Source organism: Triticum urartu, chromosome 1 (assembly GCF_003073215.2).
Source record: "Triticum urartu cultivar G1812 chromosome 1, Tu2.1, whole genome shotgun sequence".
Taxonomy (NCBI): Eukaryota; Viridiplantae; Streptophyta; class Magnoliopsida; order Poales; family Poaceae; genus Triticum; species Triticum urartu.
In genome coordinates this window covers 414,028,448-414,038,527 of record NC_053022.1, presented here as the reverse complement: position 1 = coordinate 414,038,527, position 10,080 = coordinate 414,028,448, and positions in this window count along the sequence as shown.

The following is a 10,080-nucleotide window of genomic DNA, read 5'->3' as shown; positions in this document are numbered from 1 at the left end:
AATGCATAGGGCTTGGGGGCTTCACCACGAGGCAAGGTTCCGTGACATGGGCGACAACATCTTCGTTGTCCACTTTGGGAGCGAGGGGGATTGGAGACACGCTATGAACAGTGGCCCTTGGCAATATGATTTTAGTGTTTTGGCTTTGAAGGAGTATGAGAGCAATGTTAGGCCTTCTGAGATGGTCTTCGACAGTATTGAAGTCTGGGTCAAAGTTAAGGATCTCCCACCTGGAAAGAGGACGGATGCGTTCGGACGAGCACTGGGCAACTGGTTGGGAGAGGTTGTTAGAGTGGACGTTGATAAGGATGGCATGGCCAGAGGTAATCAGCTGCGGGTTAGAGCAAGGATCCCTCTTTTCGAGCCGCTGGTGTCGTGGTTCTAAGTCTGACAGTAGAATGGGGGGGGGTAGGTATATAGAGGCAAGATCCTAGCTATGGAAGAGTTGTACACGCGAGTTTTACGAGTTCAGGCCCTTCCCGGAGGAAGTAACAGCCCTACGTCTCGGAGCCCGGAGGCGGTCGACTGGATATATGCGTGTGAGTTACAAGAGGTGTGAAGCCTTGTCCCGGAGGAGGGGGTGGCTTATATAGAGTGCGCCAAGACCCCAGCTCCCCTCTGTTACACAGGGTTCAATGTTCACAAAGAAGGAGCGTTACTGGTAACGTCCGAAGTAAAGTGCTATAAATGACTATTAAAGCTATGACTTAATCCCGACCGTTGCAGAGTGAGTGGCTCTCCATCTTTTGGTAGTCGAGTGGTTGTTTGCATGGTCGAGTGTCTTCAAGACTGTCGAGTGAAACATGGCTTTATGGTCGAGTGGATGATGGTATTTCTTCGACTGCTTTTGGTTCTTTTAGAGATGTCCTTGGGGAGGGTATCTTGGACAGATCCATGACCCTACCCTAGGTACATAGCTTCATCATTATCCCCTGAATGGATCAAGGTTTGGGTGAGGAAGGAGTTGAGAACACTTCCGATTCATTCTTCGTGCTATGAGTATATCTTGCTCTGGATCAATGAACTGAGGGGATAACATCAACTTCTTTTTCAGTCGCCTTGGTCCATTCTTTGTTTTTGTCGAATGAGCTTTCACGGTAGAGTTCCGAATGATGATGTGGAGGATGTTTTCAGTCTGACAAGTTGCTCTGCTCTCCACGGATTTCGCGGGATTCGAATTCCGGGAAGCGCGCCAGACGGGCGAGGCCGTGGTAATCGGGACGGATTAGGCAGGTCGCCTCGATCCCCGCGCCACCTTTTTCGTCACATATCGCGCGCGCGACTGTTGCGGGATTTGTCTAGATCGTCTGGGCCTACCAGTCAGTCACTCGGGGAATGACCTTATAAAAGGCACCGGACCGGGCCTATGAACAGCGCGATCCCATTCTCTTTCTTCTTCCTCAGGCTTCTCCGCCGCGCTCGCTTCCGCTCTCGGTGTCGCAACCTCGCTCGGACTCGATCCGCCGCCATGGGAAGAGAGAAGACAGTGGCGCTGGAGCGCGCGAAGAAGGCGACTGCGAAGGCGAAGGGCAAGAGGACCAGCCGGGGCGGATCTTCGTCAAGATCCGGCCTGCCGCCGGGCTGGATCCAGGGTGACTGGATCCGTTCGACGATCAGCCAGGACGACATCGACGATCTGGTGGAGGGGGGACTGATCCCCCACAAATCAGCGCGGCTCCCGGGGAACGAGACCGAGCCGCAGCCGCGGGAGGGTGAGTGCGTTCTCCTCGCCACTCACGTCGACTGCGGGTTTTCTCCGCCTCCCCATCCTTTCTTCCGTGGCTTTTTGAACTTCTTCGGGGCTCAACTCCACCACTTCACTCCAAACACCATAGTTTATCTGGCTGCTTTTGTGTCAATGTGTGAAAATTTCTTGGGTTGTCGATCGCACTGGGGTCTCTTCAAACACATCTTCACCTATCGCTCCCAGTCGGTCAAGAAGGCCAACCCGAGTGACGAGAGGACGCACGTGATCCAGATGTGTGGGGGCCTTGGGATCCAAATGAGGAACAAGAGCACCTTCCCAGCGATGATCCTTCCCGACTCGGTCCGGGGCTGGCAGTCGACTTGGTTTTACTGTAAGGACCAACCGACCCTGGGTCAGTCGACTGGACTTCCTCCCTTTTCCCTGGCTCGAGTGGAGAAGCCTTCCTCCTTGAGGGTGGTCCCAGAAGAGAAGGCGCAGGTCAAGGTGTTGGTCAAGCGGGTCGTCCAACTTGTCCGAGACGGGGTGACTGGGATGGACCTGCTGGAGGTCTTTCTCAGTCGACGCATCCAACCGCTTCAGACCCGTGACCATCCGATGTGGATGTACTCGAGACTCGAGGACTCCACTCGGATCCACCCGGAGGACGTCGGTGAAGACACCTTGGAGAAGTGGCTGAGGGGAATCACTAGCAACAAAGACAATCCCCGGGGGTCTAGGAGGGTGATTCCATTTGACCACTCGCGCCAGCCGGAACAGGTATGATTCTACTTTGCCAAGTATCTTCTCGATTCACTGTGTGGCATCTTGTTGATGGTCGACTGTATTTCTTTTGCTCGTTGTCCTTTCAGGCTCTCATTGATATGTACTCGATGCCCATGTGGGGGAACGTTGCAGAAAACAAAAATTTTCCTACTCGTTTCACCAAGATCCATCTAGGAGTTCATCTGGCAACGAGCCATCGGATGCATCTACATACCTTTGTAGATCGCGTGCGGAAGCGTTCAAAGAACGGTGATGATGTAGTCGTACACGACGTGATCCAAATCACCGATGACCAAGCGCCGAACGGACGGCACCTCCGCGTTCAACACACGTACGGGACGGGAGACGTCTCCTCCTTCTTGATCCAGCAAGGGGAAAGGAGAGGTTGATGAAGATCCAGCAGCACGACGGCGTGGTGGTGGATGCAGGGCGTCACAGTAGCAGGGCTTCGCCTATACTACGAGAGAGAGACGTAACGGGGAGAGAGGGAGGCGCCAGGGGCTGGTGTGCTAAATCCCTCCTCTCCCCCACTATATATATAGGAGGGCCAAGGGGGGGTGGTGCGCAGCCTAGGAGATCTGATCTCCTAGGTGCGGCGGCCAGGGGGAGGATTCCCTCCCCCCCAAGGCACCCAGAGGTGCCTTCCACCACTTGGACTCCTCCCCCTTGGAAACCCTAGGCGCATGGGCCTAGTGGGGATGGTGCCCTTGGCCCATGAAGGCCAAGGCGCACCCCCTACAGCCCATGTGGCCCCCCGGACAGGTGGCCCCACCCGGTGGGCCCCCGGGACCCCTCCGGTGGTCCCGGTACAATACCGATAACCTCGAAACTTGTCTCGATGGCCGAAACAGCATTTCCTATATATAATTCTTTACCTCCGGACCATTCCGGAACTCCTCGTGACGTCCGGGATCTCATCCGGGACTCCGAAAAACAGTCGGGTTTCTGCATATACATATCTTCACAACCCTAGCGTCACCGAACCTTAAGTGTGTAGACCCTACGGGTTCGGGAGACAAGCAGACATGACCGAGACGACTCTCCGGTCAATAACCAACAGCGGGATCTGGATACCCATGTTGGCTCCCACATGCTCCACGATGATCTCATCGGATGAACCACGATGTCAAGGATTCAATCAACCCCGTATGCAATTCCCTTTGTCAATCGATATGTTACTTGCCCGAGATTCGATCATCGGTATCCCAATACCTCGTTCAATCTCGTTACCGGCAAGTCACTTTACTCGTACCGTAATGCATGATCCCGTGACCAGACACTTGGTCATTTTGAGCTCAATATGATGATGCATTACCGAGTGGGCCCAGTGATACCTCTCTGTCATAAGGAGTGACAAATCCCAGTCTTGATCCATGTCAACCCAACAGACACTTTCGGAGATACTCGTAGTCTACCTTTATTGTCACCCAGTTACGTTGTGACGTTTGGCATACCCAAAGCACTCCTACGGTATCCGGGAGTTACACGATCTCATGGTCTAAGGAAAAGATACTTTGACATTGGAAAACTCTAGCAAACGAACTATACGATCTTGTGCTATGTTTAGGATTGGGTCTAGTCCATCACATCATTCTCCTAATGATGTGATCTCGTTATCAATGACATCCAATGTCCATAGTCAGGAAACCATGACTATCTGTTGATCAACGAGCTAGTCAACTAGAGGCTTACTAGGGACATGTTGGTGTCTGTTATTCACACATGTATTACGATTTCCGGATAACACAATTATAGCATGAATAAAGACAATTATCATGAACAAGGAAATATAATAATAATGCTTTTATTATTGCCTCTAGGGCATATTTCCAACAGTCTCCCACTTGCACTAGAGTCAATAATCTAGTTACATTGTGATGAATCGAACACCCATGGTATTCTGGTGTTGATCATGTTTTGCCCTAGGGAGAGGTTTAGTCAACGGATCTGCTACATTAAGGTCCGTATGTACTTTACAAATCTCTATGTCTCCATTTTGAACATTTTCACGAATGGAGTTGAAGCGACGCTTGATGTGCCTTGTCTTCTTGTGAAACCTGGGCTCCTTGGCAAGTGCAATAGCTCCAGTGTTGTCACAAAAGAGTTTGATTGGCCCTGACGCATTGGGTATGACTCCTAGGTCGGTGATGAACTCCTTCACCCATATTGCTTCATGTGCTGCCTCCGAGGCTGCCATGTACTCCGCTTCACATGTAGATCCCACCACGACGCTCTGCTTGCAGCTGCACCAGCTCACTGCTCCACCATTCAACATATACACGTATCCGGTTTGTGACTTAGAGTCATCCAGATCAGTGTCGAAGCTAGCGTCGACGTAACCCTTTACGACGAGCTCTTCGTCACCTCCATAAACGAGAAACATTTCCTTAGTCCTTTTTAGGTACTTCAGGATATTCTTGACCGCTGTCCAGTGTTCCTTGCCGGGATTACTTTGGTATCTGCCTACCAAACTTACGGCAAGGTTTACATCAGGTCTGGTACACAGCATGGCATACATAATAGAACCTAAGGCTGAGGCATAGGGGATGACACTCATCTCTTCTATTTCTTCTGCCGTGGTCGGACATTGAGCTGAGCTCAATTTCACACCTTGTAACACAGGTAAGAACCCCTTCTTAGAATGATCCATATTGAACTTCTTCAATATCTTATCAAGGTATGTGCTTTGTGAAAGACCTATGAGGCGTCTCGATCTATCTCTATAGATTTTGATGCCTAATATATAAGCAGCTTCTCCAAGGTCCTTCATTGAAAAACTCTTATTCAAGTAGGCCTTGATGCTGTCCAAGAGTTCTATATCATTTCCCATCAATAGTATGTCATCTACATATAATATGAGAAATGCTACAGAGCTCCCACTCACCTTTTTGTAAACGCAGGCTTCTCCATAAGTCTGTGTAAACCCAAACGCTTTGATCATCTCATCAAAGCGAATGTTCCAACTCCGAGATGCTTGCACCAGCCCATAAATCGAGCGTTGGAGCTTGCACACCTTGTCAGCATTCTTAGGATCGACAAAACCTTCCGGCTGCATCATATACAATTCTTCCTTAAGGAAACCATTAAGGAATGCTGTTTTGACGTCCATTTTCCATATCTCATAATCGTAGAATGCGGCAATTGCTAACATGATTCGGACGGACTTTAGCTTCGCTACCGGTGAGAAAGTCTCATCGTAGTCAACCCCTTGAACTTGTCGATAACCCTTAGCGACAAGCCGAGCTTTATAGATGGTCACATTACCATCCGCGTCTGTCTTCTTCTTAAAGATCCATTTATTCTCTATGGCTCGCCGTTCAACGGGCAAGTCAGTCAAAGTCCATACTTCGTTTTCATACATGGATCCTATCTCAGATTTCATGGCTTCTAGCCATTTGTCGGAATCCGGGCCCACCATCGCTTCTTCATAGTTCGAAGGTTCACCGTTGTCTAACAACATGATTTCCAAGACAGGGTTGCCGTACCACTCTGGTGCGGAACGTGTCCTTGTGGACCTTCGAATCTCAGTAGGAGCTTGATCAGAAGTATCTTGATCATTATAATTAACTTCCTCTCTAGCCGGTGCAGGCACCTCAGAAACATTTTCTTGAGTCGCGCCATTTGCCGGTTCAAGAGGTAATACTTCATCAAGCCCTACTTTCCTCCCACTTACTTCTTTCGAGAGAAACTCTTTCTCTAGAAAGGACCCATTCTTGGCAACAAAGATCTTGCCTTCGGATCTGAGGTAGAAGGTGTACCCAATAGTTTCTTTTGGGTATCCTATGAAGACGCATTTTTCCGACTTGGGTTCGAGCTTCTCAGGTTGAAGTTTCTTCACATAAGCATCGCATCCCCAAACTTTTAGAAACGACAGCTTAGGTTTCTTCCCAAACCATAATTCATACAGTGTCGTCTCAACGGATTTCGACGGAGCCCTATTTAAAGTGAATGCGGCAGTCTCTAAAGCATAGCCCCAAAAAGATAGCGGTAAATCAGTAAGAGACATCATAAACCGCACCATATCCAATAGAGTGCGATTACGACGTCCGGACACACCGTTACGTTGAGGTGTTCCAGGCGGCGTGAGTTGTGAAACTATTCCATATTTTCTTAAGTGTGTACCAAATTCGTGACTCAAGTATTCTCCTCCACGATCTGATCGTAGAAACTTGATTTTCCTATCACGTTGATTCTCAACCTCACTCTGAAATTCCTTGAACTTTTCAAAGGTTTTAGACTTGTGTTTCATTAAGTAGACATACCCATATCTACTTAAGTCATCAGTGAGGGTGAGAACATAACGATAGCCATCGCGAGCCTCAACACTCATTGGTCCGCACACATCAGTATGTATGATTTCCAATAAGTCGGTTGCTCGCTCCATTGTTCCTGAGAACGGAGTCTTGGTCATTTTACCCATAAGGCATGGTTCGCACGTGTCAAATGATTCATAATCAAGAGACTCTAAAAGTCCATCTGCATGGAGCTTCTTCATGCGTTTGACACCTATGTGACCAAGGCGGCAGTGCCACAAGTATGTGGAACTATCATTATCAACCTTACATCTTTTGGCACTCACATTATGAACATGTGTAGCATTACGTTCGAGACTCATTAAGAATAAACCATTCACCATAGGAGCATGACCATAAAACATATCTCTCATATAAATGGAACAACCATTATTCTCAGATTTAAATGAGTAGCCATCTCGAATTAAACGAGATCCCGATACAATGTTCATGCTCAAAGCTGGCACTAAATAACAGTTATTGAGGTTTAAAACTAATCCCGTAGTTAAATGCAGAGGCAGCGTGCCGACGGCGATCACATCAACCTTGGAACCATTCCCGACGCGCATCTTCACCTCGTCCTTTGCCAGTCTCCGTTTATTCCGCAGCTCCTGCTGTGAGTTACAAATATGAGCAACGGCACCGGTATCAAATACCCAGGAGTCACTACGAGTACTAGTAAGGTACACATCAATTACAAGTATATCAAATATACCTTTGGTGTTGACGGCCTTCTTGTCCGCTAAGTATTTGGGGCAGTTCCGTTTCCAGTGACCCTTCCCTTTGCAATAAAAGCACTGCGTCTCAGGCTTGGGTCCATTCTTTGGCTTCTTCCCGGCAGCTTGCTTGCCGGGCGCGGCAACCTCCTTGCCGTCCTTCTTGAAGTTCTTTTTACCCTTGCCTTTCTTGAACTTAGTGGTTTTATTGACCATCAACACTTGATGTTCCTTCTTGACTTCTACCTCCGCTGATTTCAGCATAGAGAACAACTCAGGAATGGTCTTTTGCATCCCCTGCATGTTGAAGTTCATCACAAAGCTCTTGTAGCTTGGTGGAAGCGACTGGAGGATTCTGTCAATGACCGCATCATCCGGGAGATTAACTCCCAGCTGAGACAAGCGGTTATGTAACCCAGACATAGTGATTATGTGCTCACTGACAGAACTATTTTCCTCCATCTTACAGCTGAAGAACTTATCGGAGACTTCATATCTCTCGATCCGGGCATGAGCTTGAAAAACCATTTTCAGCTCTTCGAACATCTCATATGCTCCATGTCTCTCAAAATGCTTTTGGAGCCCCGGCTCTAAGCTGTAAAGCATGCCGCACTGAACGAGGGAGTAGTCGTCAACACGTGTCTGCCAAGCGTTCACAACATCTTGGTTCTGTGGGACGGGAGGATCACCTAGCGGTCCTTGTAGGACATAATCTTTCTTGGCAGCTATGAGGATGATCCTCAGGTTCCGGACCCAGTCCGTATAGTTACTGCCATCGTCTTTCAGCTTGGTTTTCTCTAGGAACGCGTTGAAGTTGAGGACTACGTGGGCCATTTGATCTACAAGACATAGTGTAAAATATTTTAGACTAAGTTCATGATAATTAAGTTCATCTAATCAAATTATTAATGAACTCCCACTTAGATTAGACATCCCTCTAGTCATATAAGTATTACATGATCCGAGTTAACTAGACCGTGTCCGATCATCACGTGAGACGGACTAGTCAACGTCGGTGAACATCTTCATGTTGATCGTATCTTCTATACGACTCATGCTCGACCTTTCGGTCTTCTGTGTTCCGAGGCCATGTCTGTACATGCTAGGCTCGTCAAGTTAACCCCAAGTGTTTTGCATGTGTTCCGAGGCCATGTCTGTACATGCTAGGCTCGTCAACACCCGTTGTATGTGAACGTAAGGATCCATCACACCCGATCATCACGGCGTGCTTAGAAACGACGAACTTTAGTAACGGTGCACAGTTAGGGGAGAACACCTCTTGAAATTGTTATGAGGGATCATCTTATTTACTACCGTCGTTCTAAGTAAACAAGATGCAAAAACATGGTAAACATCACATGCAATCAAATAATAATCGTGACATGATATGGCCAATATCACATAGCTCCTTTGATCTCCATCTTGGGGCTCCATGATCATCTTGTCACCGGCTTGACACCATGATCTCCATCATCATGATCTCCATCATCGTGTCTCCATGAAGTTGCTCGCCAACTATTACTTCTACTACTATGGCTAACGCGTTTAGCAATAAAGTAAAGTAATTTACATGGCGTTTCTCGATGACACGCAGGTCATATAAAAGAATAAAGACAACTCCTATGGCTCCTGCCGGTTGTCATACTCATCGACATGCAAGTCGTGATTCCTATTACAATAGCATGAACATCTCATACATCACATATAGATCATTCATCATTCATCACAACTTTGGCCATATCATATCACAAACCACTTGCTGCAAAAACAAGTTAGACGTCCTCTAATTGTTGTTGCAAGTTTTACGTGGCTGATTTAGGATTCTAGCAAGAACGTCTTCTTACCTACGTTAAAGCCACAACGTGATTTGTCAACTTCTATTTACCCTTCATAAGGACCCTGTTCATCGAATCCGCTCCAACTAAAGTGGGAGAGACAGACACCCGCCAGCCACCTTATGCAACTAGTGCATGTTAGTCGGTGGAACCGGTCTCACGTAAGCGTACGTGTAAGGTTGGTCCGGGCCGCTTCATCCCACAATGCCGTTGAAGCAAGAAAAGACTAGTAGCGGCAAGAAAGTTGACAAATCTACGCCCACAACAAATTGTGTTCTACTCGCGCAAGAAGAACTACGCATAGACCTAGCTCATGATGCCACTGTGGGGGAACGTTGCAGAAAACAAAAATTTTCCTACTCGTTTCACCAAGATCCATCTAGGAGTTCATCTGGCAACGAGCCATCGGATGCATCTACATACCTTTGTAGATCGCGTGCGGAAGCGTTCAAAGAACGGTGATGATGTAGTCGTACACGACGTGATCCAAATCACCGATGACCAAGCGCCGAACGGACGGCACCTCCGCGTTCAACACACGTACGGGACGGGAGACGTCTCCTCCTTCTTGATCCAGCAAGGGGAAAGGAGAGGTTGATGAAGATCCAGCAGCACGACGGCGTGGTGGTGGATGCAGGGCGTCACAGTAGCAGGGCTTCGCCTATACTACGAGAGAGAGACGTAACGGGGAGAGAGGGAGGCGCCAGGGGCTGGTGTGCTAAATCCCTCCTCTCCCCCACTATATATATAGGAGGGCCAAGGGGGGG